This window comes from Pseudophryne corroboree, chromosome 6 (genome assembly GCF_028390025.1).
Source record: "Pseudophryne corroboree isolate aPseCor3 chromosome 6, aPseCor3.hap2, whole genome shotgun sequence".
In the NCBI taxonomy this organism is placed as follows: domain Eukaryota; kingdom Metazoa; phylum Chordata; class Amphibia; order Anura; family Myobatrachidae; genus Pseudophryne; species Pseudophryne corroboree.
The window spans coordinates 667142617-667164302 of record NC_086449.1 but is presented as its reverse complement, the minus strand read 5'-3'; the positions used below and the strand labels follow the sequence as shown (position 1 = coordinate 667164302).

Genomic DNA, 21686 nt, shown 5'->3' with positions numbered 1-21686 from the left:
CTGGTTGATAAAGAGATAGTATACTCGTAACTAGTATGACTATAAAGAAAGAAAAAAAAACCACGGTTAGGTGGTATATACAATTATGGACGGGCTGCCGAGTGCCGACACAGAGGTAGCCACAGCCGTGAACTACCGCACTGTACTGTGTCTGCTGCTAATATATAGACTGGTTGATAAAGAGATAGTATACTCGTAACTAGTATGTATGTATAAAGAAAGAAAAAAAAACCACGGTTAGGTAGTATATACAATTATGGACGGGCTGCCGAGTGCCGACATAGAGGTAGCCACAGCCGTGAACTACCGCACTGTACTGTGTCTGCTGCTAATATAGACTGGTTGATAAAGAGATAGTATACTCGTAACTAGTATGACTATAAAGAAAGAAAAAAAAAACACGGTTAGGTGGTATATACAATTATGGACGGGCTGCCGAGTGCCGACACAGAGGTAGCCACAGCCGTGAACTACCGCACTGTACTGTGTCTGCTGCTAATATAGACTGGTTGATAAAGAGATAGTATACTACTAATATTATATATACTGGTGGTCAGGTCACTGGTCACTAGTCACACTGGCAGTGGCACTCCTGCAGCAAAAGTGTGCACTGTTTAATTTTAATATAATATTATGTACTCCTGGCTCCTGCTATAACCTATAACTGGCACTGCAGTGCTCCCCAGTCTCCCCCACAATTATAAGCTGTGTGAGCTGAGCACAGTCAGATATATATATACATTGATGCAGCACACTGGGCTGAGCAGTGCACACAGATATGGTATGTGACTGAGTCACTGTGTGTATCGTTTTTTTCAGGCAGAGAACGGATATATTAAATAAAACAAACAACTGCACTGTCTGGTGGTCACTGTGGTCGTCAGTCACTAAACTCTGCACTCTCTTCTACAGTATCACAGCCTCAGGTCAATCTCTCTCTCTCTCTCTCTCTCAACCCTAATCTAAATGGAGAGGACGCCAGCCACGTCCTCTCCCTATCAATCTCAATGCACGTGTGAAAATGGCGGCGACGCGCGGCTCCTTATATAGAATCCGAGTCTCGCGATAGAATCCGAGCCTCGCGAGAATCCAACAGCGTCATGATGACGTTCGGGCGCGCTCGGGTTAACCGAGCAAGGCGGGAAGATCCGAGTCGCTCGGACCCGTGAAAAAAAACATGAAGTTCGGGCGGGTTCGGATTCAGAGAAACCGAACCCGCTCATCTCTAGTAAAATGCATTAATAATGTGCAACATATGTGTAAGAGGCACTGTGTGTGTCATTATGTGTATAAGTAAGGGCATTAATGATGTGTGGCATATGTGTAACAGGGTACTACTGTATGTGTGTCATTATGTGTATAGGGGCACTAATAATGTGCAGCAAATGTGTAGGGGGCACTATGTGTGTCATTATGTGTATAAGGGCATTAATAATGTGTGGCATATGTGTAACAGGGTACTACTGTATGTGTGTCATTATGTGTATAGGGCACTAATAATGTGCAGCAAATGTGTAGGGGGCACTATGTGTGTCATTATGTGTATAAGGGCATTAATAATGTGTGGCATATGTGTACGGGACATTATGTGTAAAAGGGCATTAATAAAGGTTGTCATAATGTGTAAGGCGCATTATGTTTATAATGACATTAATAAGGTGTCTCATATGTGTAAGGGGCATTACTGTGTGGAATTAGGTGTATAAATGCATTACTAATGTGTGGCATTATGTGTATAAGGTGCTCTACTATGTGGCGTTGCATATAGAAAGGGCACTACTGTGTCATCTAATGTGAATAAAGAGCAATAGAGTGTGATATAATGTGAATAAGGAGCAATTCAGTGTGATGTAATGTGAACAAGGGGCTCTACTGTGAGGAGTAACGTTTATAAGGTCAAGTGATACTGCTGTGGGATGTAATATGAATTATGGACACTATCGCATGATCAAATGTGAATAAAGTTGCAGTACTGTGTGGCGTAATTGGAACTGGGGTTACTATTGTGTGGCCATGCCCCTTGCCAGCAAAAACACACCCTTTTTAAGCTGTGCGCCAAATGTGCGAACTGTTCCTATTTAAAATATAGGGGGTACAAACACCAAAATAAGGACTGCTATGGGTGAGGGGTGATGGTGCTGGGAAAGAGGTGCAAGGTCAGAGGCGGAAACAGCGGTGGTGCTAGGGGGCACCAGCCAAAATCTTGCCTAGGGCATCATATTGCTTAGGGCCGCCTCTGCATGGGCATGTAGTAGCATTAGAATTCTGATTCCTGCAAGCATCTGGAATTGCATTTGCATTATGTACTTTTTCAGTAAAATTCCACAAAAGGTTTTGGTTTTATGCATTAGATACATGAATAAATATTATGAACCAGGGGGGTCATTCTGAGTTGATCGCTCGCTGCCGATTTACGCAGCACAGCGATCAGTTCAAAAAACGGCAAAACTGCACATGCATATACGCCGCAATGCGCACACGCTTTGTACAGCATCGTTGCTGTGCAATGGTTCTAGCGACGAATCCATTCGCACAGCCGATCGCAAGGAGATTGACAGGAAGAAGGCATTTATGGGTGTCAACTGACCATTTTCTGGGAGTGCTTGAGAAAACGCAGGCGTGTCCAGGCGTTTGCAGGGCTGGTGTCTGACGTCAATTCCGGGCCCTCCGTCGCTGGATTCATCGCACAGGATAAGTAGCTACAGGGCTGGTCTTGTTTTGCACAAAATGTTTTTGTACGGCTCGCCTGCAAAGGCGTTTGCACACTTGAAAAACGAAAATACACTCCCCCGTGGGCGGCGACAATGCATTTGCATGGCTGCTAAAAGTAGCTAGCGAGCGATCAACTCGGAATGAGGGCCCAGATCTTTTCCTTCACTATAATTATTTAAAGATGTTATTTTTTTGTATGTCCTTGATTTTCCAACATTTTATTTTCACACCCTGCCTTTTCCATGGGTGGTCCTACTGACATTCAGTAATACTGGCAAAAACTTCCATGCCGTGGAGTCCTGCCGATATTGGCAACAGATTCTAGACCATGAATTAGCTAAATGCAGTAAGGTCAACTATAATTGCTTTCTGATGCTTAACACAACTCATCTATTTGGCAAGTAGATTTTATATTTTAAACACCAGTAGCTAATCAACTGCCTCTTTGATAATATTAGGCCAGATTTTTTTTTATTACCACTACCAGCTGTAGCAGACTAAACGAGCTGTAAACGTCATGACAATCAGTTTTGCTAGTAAGAATCCTCAGAGCACACTCCAGGCCTGTTCCTAAATAAACATGGGGTTCCTTTCAATTTTCTGTCAACATAAGTGAGTGCTTTGCATTCATGGCACAAATGTAGGTGCCTGTGTTACATGCTGTCTGTGCTGTATAACAGACATTATAATATTCATGTTCATTTTTTCAGCCAAATAGTTAGGTTACTGCTTTTCAAAGGTTTTGTCATAGGTATCTTTTTATGTCTTGTATATAATGCTATAAATATAAAATATTAAACTTATAACTGCATTTGTAAATACTGTAGCTGCCACTGTTGGATTCTAAGATCTACTGCTGCATTTGAAGAGGCAGCATCTGATCTCTCTGCATGACTCGGACGTCCAATGAAATTACACTGCTGGGGCCAGTGAAGCTACATTCAAATATGCAGCCACTGACTTCAGCACACACAGAAAAAATTTTTTGGAATGCTGCCCGTCACACTCCAAAATACCTGCAGTAATGCTGCATGTTTTAGGGCACTGCGATCAACATCACAGACCCAGATCTGCACATGCAGTGTGCCTTCTGCACATACACAGAGAGGTGTCGCGAGGGTGGCTCCGGTGAAGCGCGAGCTCCAGGCACCAGAAAAGTTAGAGGGTGTGCTGCAGTCTTTAGCTGTGCCACAGATCGCTGTATAGGCAGCTGCAGAGTAGGATAAGCAGTAGGGGTGCACACTGACTCGGAGACTAGGTAGGGAACAGGACAGGCCAGAGGCGACAGCAGGAGATACTGAAAGCCGGCACATGCTGGAACTCTGCCTGTCCTCTTTATATGGCTCCCCGTGTGCTTTAGCTGTGCAGCAGGGTTACTTCTAAACCAAGCATTAACCAATGACGATTACAGGTCATCCTTGCTACATAAGGTGAAAGATGTCCCTAACGCAAGGGAAAATACTTATCTTAGTTGTATGTATGTAAACGCCAGAAGCATTACTGGTAAAAAGGGTGAACTAGAAATACTTGCAGCAAGCAAACAGTATGATATTATAGGCATTACTGAAACTTGGTGGGATGAATCTCATGATTGGACAGTCAATCTAGAGGGCTATACACTGTTTAGGAGAGACAGACTAAATAAAAAGGGTGGAGGGGTGTGTCTGTACGTAAAGCCGTTTTTAAAACCTAATATATGGGAAGATATTCAGGAGGGGACTGTAGACACTGTCGAGACAATATGGGTAGAAATTGCATGCGGGGAAAAAGGAATAAAAAAGTTAGTATTGGGTGTATGCTATAGGCCGCCTGGTATCAACGCATCTGATGATGAATTGTTACTAAAGCAAATTGAAAGAGCAGCAGGAGTAGGAGACATAGTAGTGATGGGAGATTTTAACTATCCAGAGATAAACTGGATAAACGATTCATGTGATACTGCTAGGGGCAATGTTTTTAAACACACTTAATGATAACTACTTAGTCCAACTAATTGAGGAACCAACTAGGTACAATGCAATCTTAGACCTGGTATTAACAAACAATGGGGATTTGGTATCAGGTATTATAGTAGGGGAACCCATAGGAAACAGCGACCACAATATGGTCACATTCAATATCAGTTTCTATAAGCAGCCCTATACTGGCTCAACTAGGACTTTAAACTTTAGCAAAGCAAATTTTGAAAAGATGAGGGTATTTTTCAGGGATATTGAATGGGAAGGTTTGTTTTTAGGAAAAAATACTACTGAGAAAAGGGAGTTGCTAAAATTCCTGCTAGCTAAAAATACACTCAAATGTATTCCTATGAGTAGCAAAAAAAGGAATAAAAATCATAAACCGATGTGGCTTAACAAAAAGATTAAGGAACTTATGGGCAAGAAAAGGCGAGCATTTAAAAAATACAAATCTGACGGGGAAGCAGAGTCATTTCAGCACTATAAGGAATGTAACAAAATTTGCAAAAAGGAAATAAGAGCGGCTAAAGTAGAAACTGAAAAACTAGTAGCAAAGGAAAGCAAAGCGAATACCAAAAAAATCTTTAAATACATTAATAGCAAGAGATTAAAGAAGGAGAGTATAGGCCCTTTAAAAGACAAGTTGGGAGTCTTAAGCAAAAATTATAATGACATAGCGGACACCCTAAATGAGTTTTTTTCAACAGTATTCACTCGTGAGGACCCAATTCAGGGACTAACACACAATCTCAATAATGAGAATATCACACTGATAGGTACTTATTTAAGCGAGGAAGTAGTCTGTGACCGATTAAAACATTTAAAGATTAATAAATCACCAGGGCCCGATGGTATTCATCCAAGGGTTCTAATGGAGCTTCACTCTGAACTGGCAAAACCGCTATCTTTGATCTTTAAGGATTCAGTTATATCAGGTATGGTTCCCAAAGACTGGCGTATAGCGGAAGTAGTGCCTATATTCAAAAAGGGAAGTAAAGCTGAACCAGGTAATTATAGACCAGTTAGTCTTACATCTATAGTGGGGAAAGTATTGGAAGGTATTCTAAGAGATAGTATTCAGAAGTTCCTTGACACCAATAAGGTCATTAAAAGGAATCAACATGGGTTTATGAAGGACAGATCCTGTCAAACCAACTTACTTGGCTTTTATGAAACAGTAAGCGCAAACCTAGATCAGGGTAAAGACGTGGATGTAATCTTTTTAGACTTTGCCAAAGCGTTCGATACTGTACCACACATGAGACTTATCTACAAGCTACAAGAATCAGGGCTAGGAAGCACAATATGCACTTGGGTCAAAAACTGGTTAGATAATAGGAAGCAGCGCGTTGTGGTTAATGGATCTTTTTCAACTTGGACTGAAGTGCTAAGTGGTGTGCCGCAAGGCTCAGTATTAGGACCGCTATTGTTCAATATTTTCATTAACGACCTAACAGAAGGTCTAGAGAGCATGGTGTCAATTTTTGCAGATGATACCAAATTGTGTAAGGCTATAAATACAGAGGAGGATGCAGAGTCTCTTCAGAATGACTTAGTTAAATTAGAAGCATGGGCAGCCAAATGGAGAATGCGCTTCAACACAGACAGGTGTAAGGTAATGCACTGTGGTAACAAGAACAAAAATTACACCTACCTACTAAATGGGGTAAAATTAGGGGATTCTGTACTGGAAAAGGACTTAGGTGTCCTCATAGATAGCAAGCTAAGCAGTAGTACCCAAATTAGGACTGCAGCAAAGAAGGCTAATAAGATATTAGCATGCATAAAACGGGGTATTGATGCTAGGGACGAGAGTATTATACTCCCGTTATATAAATCACTAGTGAGGCCACACCTTGAATACTGTGTACAATTCTGGGCACCGTACTACAAAAAGGATATCCTGGAGCTTGAAAAGGTACAGAGGAGGGCGACCAAACTAATTAAAGGGCATGGAGACGATGGAATACAAGGAAAGGCTTGAAAGACTAGGCATGTTTACATTGGAAAAGCGGAGACTAAGAGGGGATATGATCAACATCTACAAATATATAAGGGGACAATACACAGAGCTTGCGCGGGACCTGTTTTTGGTTAGATCAACACAGAGGACTCGTGGACACTCGCTCAGGTAAGAAGAGAGGAGATTCCGCACAATACGGCGTAAAGGCTTTTTCACGGTAAGGAAAATACATGTTTGGAATTCCCTGCCCGAGGGAGTTGTAATGGCGGAATCTGTCAACACCTTTAAGAATGGGTTAGATAAATTCCTAATGGATAATGATATCCAGGGGTATGGTGCATAGTCATGCATTATAGTTACTATAAATAGGGATAAAATGTAACGGCTGACAGCAGCATCAGTCAGAAATTTTAGTCAAATCATCATGCATAGGAGACCACAAATAGGTTGAACTCGATGGACAATTGTCTTTTTTCAACCTCAGATACTATGTTACTATGTTCTATCCTGTAGCACCACTCTCTGTCCCAGTTGCTGCATAATCTCTCTCTCTGCCCCGGCTTTTGCAACAGCTCTCTTTTTCCTGGAAGCTGCAGCACATGTCTCTACTTCATATGCTGCAGCACCTCTCTCTGCCCCAGCTGCTGCAGCACCTCTCTCTGCCCCAGCTGCTGCAGCAGTACCTCACTCTGCCTCTCAGACAGCTGCAGGCAGAGCCAGATTAAGGGGGGAGGGGGGGTGGTGTCACAAGGGGTACGTTACCCCGGACCGCCCTATCTTAGCTCTCCACCAGTGAATGCCGTCCTGCACTGCAGTTTCTACGTGGTGTGAGGGCAGGGTAATGGTATGCACTGCAGTCCCGGCAGTGCAGCCACTGTTGCATCCACCACTGCCGTAAAGTTCCAGCCAGACGCGGAGATGATTACAGTCAATGGAGATGAAGGCCCTCATTCCGAGTTGATCGCTCGCAAGGCGAATTTAGCAGAGTTGCTCACGCTAAGCCTACGCCTACTGGGAGTGTATCTTAGCTTCTTAAAATTGCGACCGATGTATTCGCAATATTGCGATTACAAACTACTTAGCAGTTTCAGAGTAGCTTCAGACTTACTCGGCATCTGCGTTCAGTTCAGTGCTTGTCGTTCCTGGTTTGACGTCATAAACACACCCAGCGTTCGCCCAGACACTCCCCCGTTTCTCCGGCCACTCCTGCGTTTTTTCCGGAAACGGTAGCGTTTTTATCCACACGCCCCGAAAACGCTGTGTTTCCGCCCAGTAACACCCATTTCCTGTCAATCACACTACGTTCGCCAGAGCGAAGAAAAAGCCGTGAGTAAAAATACTATCTTCATTGTAAAATTACTTGGCGCAGTCGCAGTGCGAATATTGCGCATGCGTACTAAGCGGAATTTCACTGCGATGCGAAGAAAATTACCGAGCGATCAACTCGGAATGAGGGCCGAAATACATTCAACATTATTTCTCTATAGATTTCTAATGAACATTTGTTCTCATAATAATTTTTCCAATAGGAAATAACCTATCCAGATATTCCACTGCACAGGCAAAAAAACAATTCATGTTTATTCTATAGAGGAAATGTGTTGATAAACTACTGTATAAGATAAAAAGATTATTTAAAGCAGGAGAAACACTCATTGTTTAACATAACATGGAAATCCTGAAAGGAGTAATTCAGATACGTCCTCATACAGTACATCTTGCCTCAATACACCACGCAGCTCAAGATGGGTGTGGATCATTGGGTCAACCCTAAGTAGGTCGATAGTCATTAGGTCATCCACTATTGGTCGACAGTAACTAGGTTGACACAAAAAAGGTCGACGTGCGTTTTTTTTTTTTTAAATTGGTGTCGTTTTCTTCGTAAAGTGACCGGGAACCCCAATTAGTGCACGCGTCCCCTTGCATGGCACGCTTCGCACGCCGTGCTTTGGGCATGGTGCCTCGCTCTGCGGCCACTGCGCTCGGCACAGGTTACTATTCCCAATCGTAGTCCACGTGTATAGTAAAGTAAGAAAAAGTTTTAAAAAAACAACAACTGAAACTCATGTCAATCTTTGCCATGTTGACCAATAGTGGTCGACCTAATGACTGTCTACCTAAAGACCGGATACCGCTCAAGATGCCTAACATGAGTGAGCTGCCAGGTCCCGTTCAACTCAAACATCAGACGTCTTTTATTGCCAAAATGTGTCCTAGTCACGAGACAAGGAGACTGCTGATTAATTTGATATATGACGTGTATATTGTGTGTGACTGAGACTGTATACGGAGCTAAACAGAACATGCGTTGGAAAAAAGTGGCTGCTACATTGAAGCACTTTGTATACAGAATCAGGGACTTTAGTCCTACACAGATATACAAGTGTCATATCAAATTAATCAGCGCAGTCTCCACATACACCCTAGTTGCACTGTGTTGCAACTAAGACAAATTTTCAGCAAAAAAGAAGCATAAAAGATGCCAGATACTAAAAGATTCTCATTTGACCTGGCATGCCAAGACTGACAGACTTTGGTGTGACTGCAGCAAAAATGTATGAGGGCACATCGGAATTTATTCAATTCTGTACACACTGAAATCAAAGTTACCTCTAAACATTTACTGACACAATGTAAAAGTTTTAAAAATAAATGCAAGACATTGCAACTTTCTAAATGTGCAGATATAGAAACTTTTAGAACCCGTGGCCAAAAGGCACAATACAAATATAACAAACTACATTACACTAGAATTAACTAAATGCTGTAATTATAGAAGCTTTGAATTATCCCTGAACATCCCCTGTGGTGCGTGAATGCAACAACATTGATAATGGACATGTAATTAGGTGTTGTGATACCACAGCCAGATATAAGGGGGTAATTCAGACCTGATCGCCCAGACAGAGTGAAAATCCGCCCTGTGCAAGTCTGTGTACGCCTTGCGAAAATCAGCCAGTCAGCTGCAAATCTTTTCGCAACTCACTCACCATCGAATTATTTTTCTAATCTGTGCAGTCTGTGCGTAGCCCAGGACCTACTCCTACAGTGCGAAATAATCAGGCAGATCTGGGCCGGAGCGGACATCACACAGCCTCCCTGAAAATGCTTGGGCATGCCTGCGTTTTTACTGACACTCCCAGAAAACGTCCAGTTACGACTCCCAAATGACGACTTCCTGTCAATCAACTTGCGTATGCCTAGCGATCAAAATAAGACGCTGGATTCTTTCACAGTTTGGCCTCGCGAGTGCTCATCACGATCCATATGCATGCATGCGCAGTCGATCAGGTGAAAACTTTGCATCCTCTACGGACTAGGAGAAAACGATTTACCGGTAGGTATCAAAATCCTGTTTTCTCATACATCCTAGAGGATGCTTGGGTCCACTTCATGACCATGGGGTTTATACCAAAGCTCCAGTACAGGCGGGAGAGTGCGGATGACCCTGCAGCACCGATTGACCGAACTTGAGGTCTTCATCGGCCAAGGTGTCAAACTTGTAGAATTTAGCAAATGTGTTTGACCCCGACCAAGTAGCTGCTCGGCAAAGTTGCAATGCCGAGACCCCCAGGCAGCCGCCCAGGATGAGCCCACCTTCCTAGTGGAATAGGCCATCACAGACGTCGGTAACGGCAATCCAGCCGTAGTATGAGCGTGCTGAATCGTACTTCTGATCCAACGCGCAATAGTCTGCTTGGAAGCAGGACACCCAATCTTGTTGGGAGCATACAGGACAAAGACTCTGTTTTCCGTATTTGAGCTGTTCTAGCGACATAAATCTTCAAAGCCCTACCCACATCTAGAGACTTTGACTCAGTGAACGTGTCAGTAACTACTGGCACCACAATAGGTTGGTTTATGTGGAAAGATGAAACCACCTTCGGTTGAAAATGTTGACGAGTCCTCAACTCTGCCCTATCTTCATGGAAGATCAGGTAAGGGCTCTTGTGAGACAAGGCCCCCAATTCAGACAACCGCCGCGCGGATGCCAATGCCAAAAGCATCACCACTTTCCAAGTGAGAAACTTCAACTCTATCTCTTGTAGAGGCTCAAACCAATCTGATTGAAGGAACTGCAACACCACATTAAGGTCCCATGGTGCCACTGGAAGCACAAATGGAGGCTGGATGTGCAGAACCCCTTTCACGAAAGGTCTGAACCTCTGGAAGAGAGGCCAAATGTTTTTGGAAGAACACTGACAAGGCCGAAATCTGGACCTTGATTGATCCCAATCGTAGGCCCGCCTCCACACCAGCCTGCAGAAAATGGAGAAAACGTCCCAACTCAAACTCTTCCGTAGGAGCCTTCTTGGATTCACACCAAGACACATTTTCTCCAAATACAGTGGTAATGTTTTGACGTTACTCCTTTCCTGGGCTGAATAAGGGTGGGGAAGACTTCCTTGGGAACACCCTTTCGGGCTAGGATCCGGCGCTCAACAGCCATGCCGTCAAACGTAGCCGCGGTAAGTCTCGATACACGCACGGCCCCTGCTGCAGTAGGTCCTCACGAAGAGGAAGAGGCCGAGAATCTTCTATGAGCAACTCCTGAAGATCGGGAACCAAGCCCTCCTTGGCCAGTCTGGGAGAATGAAGATTGCTCGAACTCTTGTTCTTCTTATGATCCTGAGCACTTTTGGGATCAGCGGAAGTGGAGGGAAGACATACACCGACCAGAACACCCACTGGGCCACCAGCGCATCTACTGCTATTGCTTGAGGGTCTCTCGACCTGGAACAATATTTCTGAAGCTTCTCGTTGAGACGAGATGCCATCATGTCTACTTGAGGAACTCCCCAAAGACTTGTCATGTATGTATGTATGTATGTATGTATGTATATATGTATGTGTATATATATATATATATATATATATACACACATACATATATATAATATATATACACACACATACACATACATACACATTTATGTATGCTGTAGATATATGTGTGTGTGTGTGTATATGGAATGTTCTGGGGGGGGGGAGATGTATATACAAGAGATGTGCGGCTGGCACTTTTCGTGTTTTGTGTTTTGGTCCTAATTCCACTTTCGTGTTTTTTGTTTTGGATCTGGATGATTTTTGAAAAAAACATAAAAAAAAAGCTAAAATCACATAATTTGGGGGTAATTTTGATCCTACGGTATTATTAACCTCAATGACATTAATTTCCACTCATTTCCAGTCTATTCTCAACACCTCACAATATTGTTTTTAGGCCTAAAAGTTGCACCAAGGTCGCAAGTGTGTGGCACAAACAACTGGCCCATCTAGGAGTGGCACTGCAGTGGCAGACATGAGGGCAGATATAAGGGCAGATATAAAAAAAAAAAAAAGTCCCCAAACAGCATATGATGCAAAGAAGAAAAAGAGGTGCACAGAGGTTGCTGTATGACTAAGCCAAGCGAGACAAGTGTGCGGCACAAACACCTGGCCCATCTAGGAGTGGCACTGCAGTGTCAGACAGGATGGCACTTTTCAAAAACTAGGCACCAAACAGCACCTCATGCAAAGATGTAGAAGAGGTGCAATGAGGTAGCTGTATGACTAAGCAAAGCAACAAACAATTCCCACTGGAATTATACGGCAATATCACTGGAATTATACGGCAATATCACTGGAATTATATGGCAGTACCACTGGACATATATGGCAGTATCACTGGAATTATGCGGCAGTACCACTGGACATATACGGAAGTGTCAGAAAGGATGTCACTTTAAAAAAAAACAGTAACCAAACAGCACATGATGCAAAGAAGAAAAAGAGATGCAAGATGTAATTGTCCTTGGCCCTCCCACCCACCCTTACACCCTTATGTTGTATAAACAGGACATGCACACTTTTACAAACCAATAATTTCAGCGCCAGGGTCTGCCACATGACTGTGGCTGAAATGATTGGTTTGTTTGGGCCCCCACCAAAAAAGAAGCAATCAATCTTTCCTTGCACAAACTGGCTCTTCAGAGGCAAGATGTCGACCTCATCCTCATCCTCCAATTTCTCACCCCTTTCACTGTGTACATCCCACTCCTCACAGAGTATTAATTCGTCCCCACTTTAATCCACCATCACAGGTCCCTGTGTACTTTCCGGAGACAATTGCTGGTCAAGGTCTTCGCGGAGGAATTTATTATTCATTTTGATAAACATCATCTTCTCCACATTTTGTGGAAGTAACCTCCTATGCCGATCGCGGACAAGGTTACCGGCTGCACTAAACACTCTTTCGGAGTACACACTGGAGGGGGGGCAACTTAGGTAAAATAAAGCCAGTTTGTGCAAGGGCATCCAAATTGCCTCTTTTTCCTGCCAGTATACATACGGACTGTCTGACATGCCTACTTGGATGCTGTCGAACCTATAATCCTCCACCATTTTTTCAATGGTGACAGAATCATATGCAGTGACAGTAGACATGTCAGTAATCGTTGGCAGGTTCTTCATTCTGGACCAGATGTCAGCTTTCGCTCCTGTCTGCCCTGCATCACCGCCAGCGGGTAGGATAGGAAATCTTATCCTTTTTCTTGCAGCCCCAGTGGCGGGAGAAATTTAAGGAGGAGCTGTTGATGGATCACGTTCCACTTGAGTTGACAATTTACTCATCAGCATGTCCTTGCACCGCTGCACACTAGTGTCTGCCGGAAAGAGAGATACAACGTAGGCTTTAAACCTAGGATCGAGCACAGTGGCCAAAATGTAGTGCTTTGATTTCAACAGATTGACCACCCTTGAATCCTGGCAAAGCGAATGAAGGGCTCCATCCACAAGTCCCACATACTTAGAGGAATCGCTCCGTATTAGCTCCTCCTTCAATTTCTCCAATTTTTTCTGCAAAAGCCTGATGAGAGGAATGACCTGACTCAGGCTGGCAGTGTCTGAACTGACTTCACGTGTAGCAAGTTCAAAGGGTTGGAGAACCTTGAACAAGACGAAAATCATTCTCTACTGCGCTTGAGTCAGGTGCATTCCCCCTCCTTTGCCTATATCGTAGGTGGATGTATAGGCTTTAATGGCCTTTTGCTGCTCCTCCATTCTATAAAGCATATAGAGTGTTGAATTCCACCTCGTTACCACCTCTTGCTTCAGTTGATGGCAGGGCAGGTTCAGGAGTGTTTGCTGGTGCTCCAGTCTTCGGCACGCAGTGGCAGAATGTCCAAATTGGCCTGTAAATTTTCGGGCCACCGACAGCATCTCATGTACACCCATCATTTTTCAAAAAATTCTGCACCACCAAATTAATTGTATGGAATTTGCCCAGTTGTAATGTACGCACACTATTGGTGGCATTGTCCGATATCACAAATCCCCAGGAGAGTAAGCGGGGTAAGCCAATGCGCAATGAATTCCCTCAGTTTCCGTAAGAGGTTGTCAGTGGTGTGCCTCTTCCGGAAAGCGGTGATACACAGCATAGCCTGCCTAGAAATGAGGTTGAATTTGCGAGATGCTGCTACTGGTGCTGCTGCTGCTGTTTTTGCTGCAGGAGGCAATACATCTACCCAGTGGGCTGTCACAGTCCTTAGTCTGCCCATTTCCACTTGTCCACATGTCCATGGTTAAGTGGACTCTGGCCTGCCTAGTGAAGTGGAATCTAGATGGGATTTGGTACCGAGACACAATACCTCCATCAATTGTCTAAATCCCACTGCACTAATGGCGGATACCGGATGCACGTCTAACACCAACATAAGTGTCAAGGCCTCCGTTATGCGCTTTGCAACAGGATGACTGCTGTCATATTTCATCTCCCTCACAAAGGACTGCTGGACAGTCACTTACTGGATGTAGTTCAAATGGTCTTCCGACTTCCCCTCTGGGATGACGATCAACTCCCAGCAGCAACAGCAGCAGTGGCAGCAACAGCAGGCGTAACACTTAAGGATCTTTCGGAGGAATCCCGGTTAGGAGAGGACTCCTCAATCTTGCCCGTGGCATGGCCTGCAGGACTACTGACGTTCCTGATTGAGGAAGAAGTTGACGTTGGGGGAGTTGATGGTGTGGCTTGCAGGAGCTTGGGTACAAGAGGAAGAAAGGATTTGGGTGTCAGTGGACTGCTTACGCTCTTAACCAAAGTTTCACAACTTGACACTGACTTGATGAATGCGCTGCAGGTGACGTATAAGGGAGGATGTTCCTAGGTGATTAACATCCTTACCCCTACTTATTACAGATTGACAGAGGCAACATACGGCTTGACACCTGTTGTCCAGATTTGTGGAGAAATAATTCCAAACCGAAGAGGTGGCTTTTTTGGTATTTTGCCCAGGCATCACAATGGGCTTCTTCATCCCACAGACAACAGGTGTCTCCCCCGGTGCCTCATTTAAACAATCCACATCACCATCAGAATCCTCATCGCCAACTTCCTCCTCAGTGCCAGCAACACCCCTATCCTCATCCTGGTGTACTTCAACAGTGACATCTTCAATTTGAATATCAGAAACTAGACTGTGGGTGCTCCTTCCAGCACTTGCAGGGGGCATGCAAATGGTGGAAGGAGCCACCCCTTCCCGTCCAGTGTTGGGAAGGTCAGGCATCGCAACCGCCGACACACTTGGACTTCCCTTGGGAATTTGTGATACCATCTTAAAACGCACAGTTCTTTGCTGTGCTTTTTCCATCTTAACTCTTATTTATGGGAGGATGAGGGCTTCCATCGTCATGTGAAGCTGAACCACTAGTCATGAACATAGGCCAGGGCCTCAGCCGTTACTTGCCACTCTGTGTCGAAATGGCATATTGGCAAGTTTACGTTTCTCCTCAGACTATTTAAATTTATTTTTTGGAGTCTTTTTACTAAACTTTGGCTTTTTGGATATTACATGCCCTCTACTATCACATTGGGCATCGGCCTTGGCAGACGACGTTGATGGCATTTCATTGTCTATGTCATGACTAGCGGCAGAAACTTCAGTACTAGGAGGAAGTGGTTCTTGATCTTTCCCTGTTTTAACCTCCAAATTTTTGTTCTCCATTATTTTTCTGGAGTTATATAACAATATGCGCACAGGAGAGTGTACCCCTACACCTCACAGGGCAAACCCTGTAAAAATTATTTGGATTAAATATTAATAACCCCTTTATTTGGAGTAAATAATATACAGCACAGGACAGCACCACTGAACTTATATGGCAGCACCACTGGACTGGACTTATACGGACTTATATGAAATTATACGGCAGGATCACTGGATTTATACTGCAGTACCGCTGGACATATACGGCAGTACCGCTGGACATATACGGCAGTACCGCTGGACATATACGGCAGTACCGCTGGACATATACGGCAGTACCACTGGACATATACGGCAGTACCACTGGACATATACGGCAGTACCACTGGACATATACGGCAGTACCACTGGACATATATAGCAGCACAGGGTCACCACCATTGGACTGATGCAGGACAACACAGCACCACTGCAATGGACTGGACTTATACAGCAGCACTGGACATATGGCAGCAGAGGACACCACTGTGACTGGTCACTGGACTGACTGATGCACAGGACACTACCACTGGTCTGATGCAGGACAACACAGCAACACTGTAAGGGACTTATTATACAGCAGCACTGGACTGATGCAGCACAATACACCACCACTGAACTTGTTGCAGCACAACACAGCACCCTATACATCAACACTGGCCATATGGCAACATAGGACACAACCACTGTGACTGGACAGATGCAGCACAAGACACGGACACTGAGGACACAGAGAACGGAGACACGTCCTCTCTTTACACTCTCCAATGCCAGAGTGAAAATGGTGGCGACGCGCGGCCCCTTATATGGAATCCAAACCCCGTGAGAATCCGACAGCGGAATGATGACGTTTGGCCTCATTCTGGTTTCAGAGTCAGGCGGAACAACCTGAGCCTGACTCGGAACCAGGCTCGTGACAGGAAGTCCGGTAGGGTTCGGTTATCGGAGAACCGAACCTGCTCATCTCTAATATATACACTTTTTTTTTTTCTGTGTCTAGTGTTTGTGCAGGAAGAGGTAGAGGAGGAAGTCCAGGGTTGAGGAAGGTAATGTAAACAGTGAAGTGGAGGAGGTGGCATTTCAGGATTCCCATGACACTGATGGAGATAGTAGTGATAACCCAGTCAGTCAGAGGGGAAAAACCAGGACAGGCAGGAATGTCAAGTTTACGTTTGGCAAAAAATCTGGCCTTGGTCCATGAGGTCATGAAGAGCCATAATATTGTCTTTGGACCTCAGGCTGCCCACAATCCGGCTCACATCAAGACAAAGATATGGGAGCAGGGCCATAACAAGGTGTGTTCCCAGTGTGTTCATCCCACAGCGCATATGCCCAGTGGGTGGAGATCCGGCAGCACCTCCTGTGACCCAGCCTCACATCCACCTGCCACTGCCATCACCTGCAGCGCTCAAGGGTGGATTGAGCCATGAGTCCTCAGTCTCTGCGCTAACTATAAGGAAGGGAAGCCAGACAGACACACGCTGGCACTAGGAAACAGCCGCAATCGACAGGCACAAGGACACAGCGGAAACTTGCTGCGTCTTCTCTCCGTCCAGCATGGTCAAGCTGAGGAGTAAACGCAGCACCTCGGGGCTGAGTTGGACACTAGCAGCAGCACTTTCCCATTCTCTCCCTGAGGTCCTGTGTTCTCACTTCTCACTCACTGTAGCTGTTGCCTCCAGGACCAGACAGAGGTTTGCATGGAAACGTGTGTGGACCAGCCGAACGGGGCTGCTGGGATATGTAGTCCACATCCTATAAACTTTTCTCCTACTCAGAGAAAGGCTCTCAGGTTGGCAGGCATGCTGGGACATGTGATTCTACACCAGCAGGTGACTACACACACACATACATATATATATATATATATATATATATATATATATGTATGTATATGTATGTATATGTATGATGTGCGGCAGGCACTTTTCGTGTTTTGGTTCTAATTCCACTTTCGTGTTTTGGATTTGGCTTGGTTTTGCCAAAACCACCCTTTCAGGTTTTGGATTTGGATCTGGATGATTTAAAAAAAAAACACCATGAAAACAGCTAAAATCACAGAATTTGGGGGTAATTTTGCTCCTACGATATTATTAACATTCATTTCCACTCATTTCCAGTCTATTCTGAACACCTCACACCTCACAATATTGTTTTTAGGCCTAAAAGTTGCACCGAGGTCGCTGTATAACTAAGCTAAGCGACACAAGTGTGCGGCACAAACACCTGGCCCATCTAGGAGTGGCATTGCAGTTACAGACAAGATGCATACCTCCCAACTGTCCCGATTTTCGCGGGACAGTCCCGTTTTTTGGGACTGTCCCGCTGTCCCACCCGCGGGCCGCAGTGTCCCGCGGTGTGGAAGGGGAAGTTGGGAGGCTCCTGTCATCGCTGCTCTGCTTAGCAGAGCAGCGGTGAATAGATGCTGTGCGCATGCGAACAGCGTCTATTCAGTGAAGACAGGGAGAGGGGGCATGCCAGCGGCTCACAGAGCGCTGGTCATGCCCCCTTTAGTGATGAAAAATGGGGGCGTGACTCAAAGAAAAATAATTGCAATGAGGTAGTTGTATGACTAAGCCAAGTGACACAAACAATTGGACCATCTAGGCGTGGCACTGCAGCGCAGACAGGAGGGCAGATATAAAAAAAAAGGCCCCAAACAGCACATGATGCAAAGAAAAAAAGGTGCACCGAGGTTGCTGTAGGCCTAAGCTAAGCGACACAACCACCTGGTCCATCTAGTAGTGTCACGTAGTGGCTGAATGTCGAGAGTGGGCCGCAATTGTTCGGTCCACTGACATTATCTCCAGCACGCTCCAGTCACTTTAAAAAAAATCTGCAATTGGTGGACTTATACGGCAGTACCCCAGGACTAATACAGCAGTACCCCTGGACTAATACGGCAGTGTCACACAGGATGACACTTTTCAAAACCTAGGCCCCAAACAGCACCTCATGCAAAGATGTCGAAGAGGTGCAATGAGGTAGCTGTATGACTAAGCCAAGCGACACAAACAATTCCAACTGGAATTATACGTCCAAATCACTGTAATTAAATGGCAAGATCACTGTAATTAATAATTATAAATCACTGGAATTAAATGGCAAGATCACTGTAATTAATAATTATAAATCACTGAAATTAATTGGCAAAATCACTGCAATTATACGTCCAATTCACTGGAATTAAATGGCAAAATCACCTGCCTAGTGCAGTGGAATCTAGATGGGATTTGTTACCGGGGACACAATACCTCCATCAATTGTCTAAATCCCACTGCACTAATGGCAGATACCAGACGCACGTCTAACACCAACATAAGTGTCAAGGCCTCAGTTATGAGGGCTTCCATCGTCATGTGAAGCTGAACCACTAGTCATGAACATAGGCCAGGGCCTCAGCCGTTCCTTGCCACTCCGTGTCGTAAATGGCATATTGGCAAGTTTACGTTTCTCCTCAGACGATTTACATTTCTTTTTTTGGTTCTTTTTACTGAACTTTGGCTTTTTGGATTTTACATGCCCTTTACTATCACATTGGGCATCGGTCTTGGCAGACGACATTGATGGCATTTCATCGTCTACGTCATGGCTAGTGGCAGCAGCTTCAGCCCTAGGAGGAAGTGGTTCTTCTTGATCTTTCCCTATTTTAGCCTCAATTTTTGTTCTCCATTATTTTTTGGGAGTTATGTAAGACAATATGCGTCCCAGGAATGACTGGAATGACTGATGGACAGGACACTACCACTGGGCTGATGCAGCACAACACAACAATACTGTAAGAGACTTGTGGTTGTTGTTATTATTATTATTATTATACGGCAGCAGTGGACATATAGCAGCAGCGTATACCACTGTGACTGCCTCGTCACTGGAATTACTGATGACACAGGACACTACCAATGGTCTGATGCAGCCCAACAGGTTGTTATACTGCAGCAGTGGAAATATAGCAGCAGCGTATATCGTCACTGGAATTACTGATGACACAGGACAGTACCAATGGTCTGATGCAGCCCAACGGGTTGTTATAATTGTTATACTGCAGCAGTGGATATATAGCAGCAGCGTATATTGTCACTGGAATTACGGATGACACAGGACACTACCACTGGTCTGCATAACACAGGACCACTTTATACAGCTACACTGGATATATGGCAGCAGAGAACACCAACACTGTGAATGGCTGGACTGATGCAGCACAATACACTGACTACACTGGACTGGTCTGCATAACACGCACTACTTTATACAGCTACACTGGATATATGGCAGCAGCGAACACCTTATATGGAATCCATATGCCACGAAAATCCGTCAGCGGGATGATGACGTTTTGCCGCGTTCGGGTTTCCGAGTCAAGAAGGAATATCTGAACCGAACTCAGAAGGCAAAGTCCGGTAGGGTTCGCTCATTTTATATATATATATATATATATATATATATATATATATACATACACACATATATATATATATATATATATATATATATATTGTGGGATGGGGTAAGTGGTGAGAGTTATTAAGGTTATAATGTGTGTTTGTGATGGGGATAATTAATAATTATGTTAGCTGGGGGACTGAAGTCAATCTTGGAATGATTTAGTGTTTAGTGTTGGGTCTAATAAGGAGAGGAGGGCCTAAAGTGTTCTTCTTTCCATGAAAAAAAATCTCGACTCCTTCACAGATCGAAAATTTCCTGGGCTGGTGTGTAATGTGGGTTGTAATGTGACTAACAGATACTACTGTGCTGTGTAATGTGACTAATGGACACCACTGTGTGGTGTAATGCGACTAGTGGACACAATTTTGCATTGTAACATGACTAACGGATACTACTGTGCAGTGTAATGTGACTAACCGACACTACTGTGAATTGGTACCATTCTGTAGCCATGCCCCTTCTCCATGAAGCCACGCCCCTATATTGTTAATGCACACCTCTGGCACACACTGTCCTTACATTGAATATGGGGGGAGGCATTCTCATTCTGGCACAGGGCACCAAAATAGCCTAGTTACGGCTCTGTATGGGAGAGTGTGGTGAATGTCGTTAATGCAGAGGGGCCTGTGATGAATGAGGAGACATGCAAGGAGTGCTTCTCTGACATTTAGAGATGTGTCAAAACAAAGATGGAAGCCAAGGCTGCACGGCTGACGGAATCTGGGTTCCCATACAGGCCGATTATTTGGAGTATGTGGAGTCCCTAAAGGTGCTGATCCCTCCAGAGGGGATCAGCCATCTGCATGTAAAAAGACACAGATGCCCCCAGGCAGCCTGATGATTGTAATTTTTAATACAATTAGGTGTCTTGATAAGTCAGGATGCTCCTCTTCAACTCTGAAAATGTGTCTGATATTGTAGTGTATTGTTGTCCACTACATGAACTGGTATTACAACAACCTGCAACCTTAAATATCGTAGTAGACAGTGATCCTTCATGTGTCTTTGTAACATTTAGCTAGTTGCATTGTACTGTGTTTTGTTTTCCCTATTTCTGAACAGTGTTTTCTGTGATTGATTGTTTGTGTGCTGTTTATGTGTAGGTTGTTAATCTATTGTTTGGTATGAGAAAATTAAAGTATTGTACATATATCAAGAACTTCAAACCCCAAATAATACTTTATTGGCCACACATTTAATGACCACAACTGATAAGTTGAACATGGAAAAAATACTTTTTTTTAAATCACATCCCAGCAAATGAAGCCACATTGAAGAAAACAATTATTATTCATTTTGCACTATTCCAAAAAGCAATAATTAAACAAGAATTATGCACATCACAAAAATACAACTGTGTGTTTCAAGATAATTAACTTTTTGATTCTCATTTTTGCAACAGGATGTATGGGTGGCATCATTTTGGAGACATCTGGGGCATCCTTATTTGGTACAGGCACCACAAACGTTGAGGGATAAGGTGGGACACTGCTGATTGATTGTGATGGTGTCAGCACAGATAATGAAGCTTGGCGAGTCTGCATGACTTGGTGAAGCATCCATTAAAGCGACATACAGCACACTGCCACGAAGAATCAGGAC

General features: G+C 44.2%; 1 protein-coding gene across 1 annotated transcript in view; it reads right to left on the bottom strand.

The window, feature by feature from the left end:
- FGF18 (fibroblast growth factor 18) overlaps positions 1 to 21686 on the bottom strand; it is an 816148-nt gene that overhangs the window by 513293 nt on the left and 281169 nt on the right. The gene's annotated exons all lie outside the window — the stretch shown is intronic.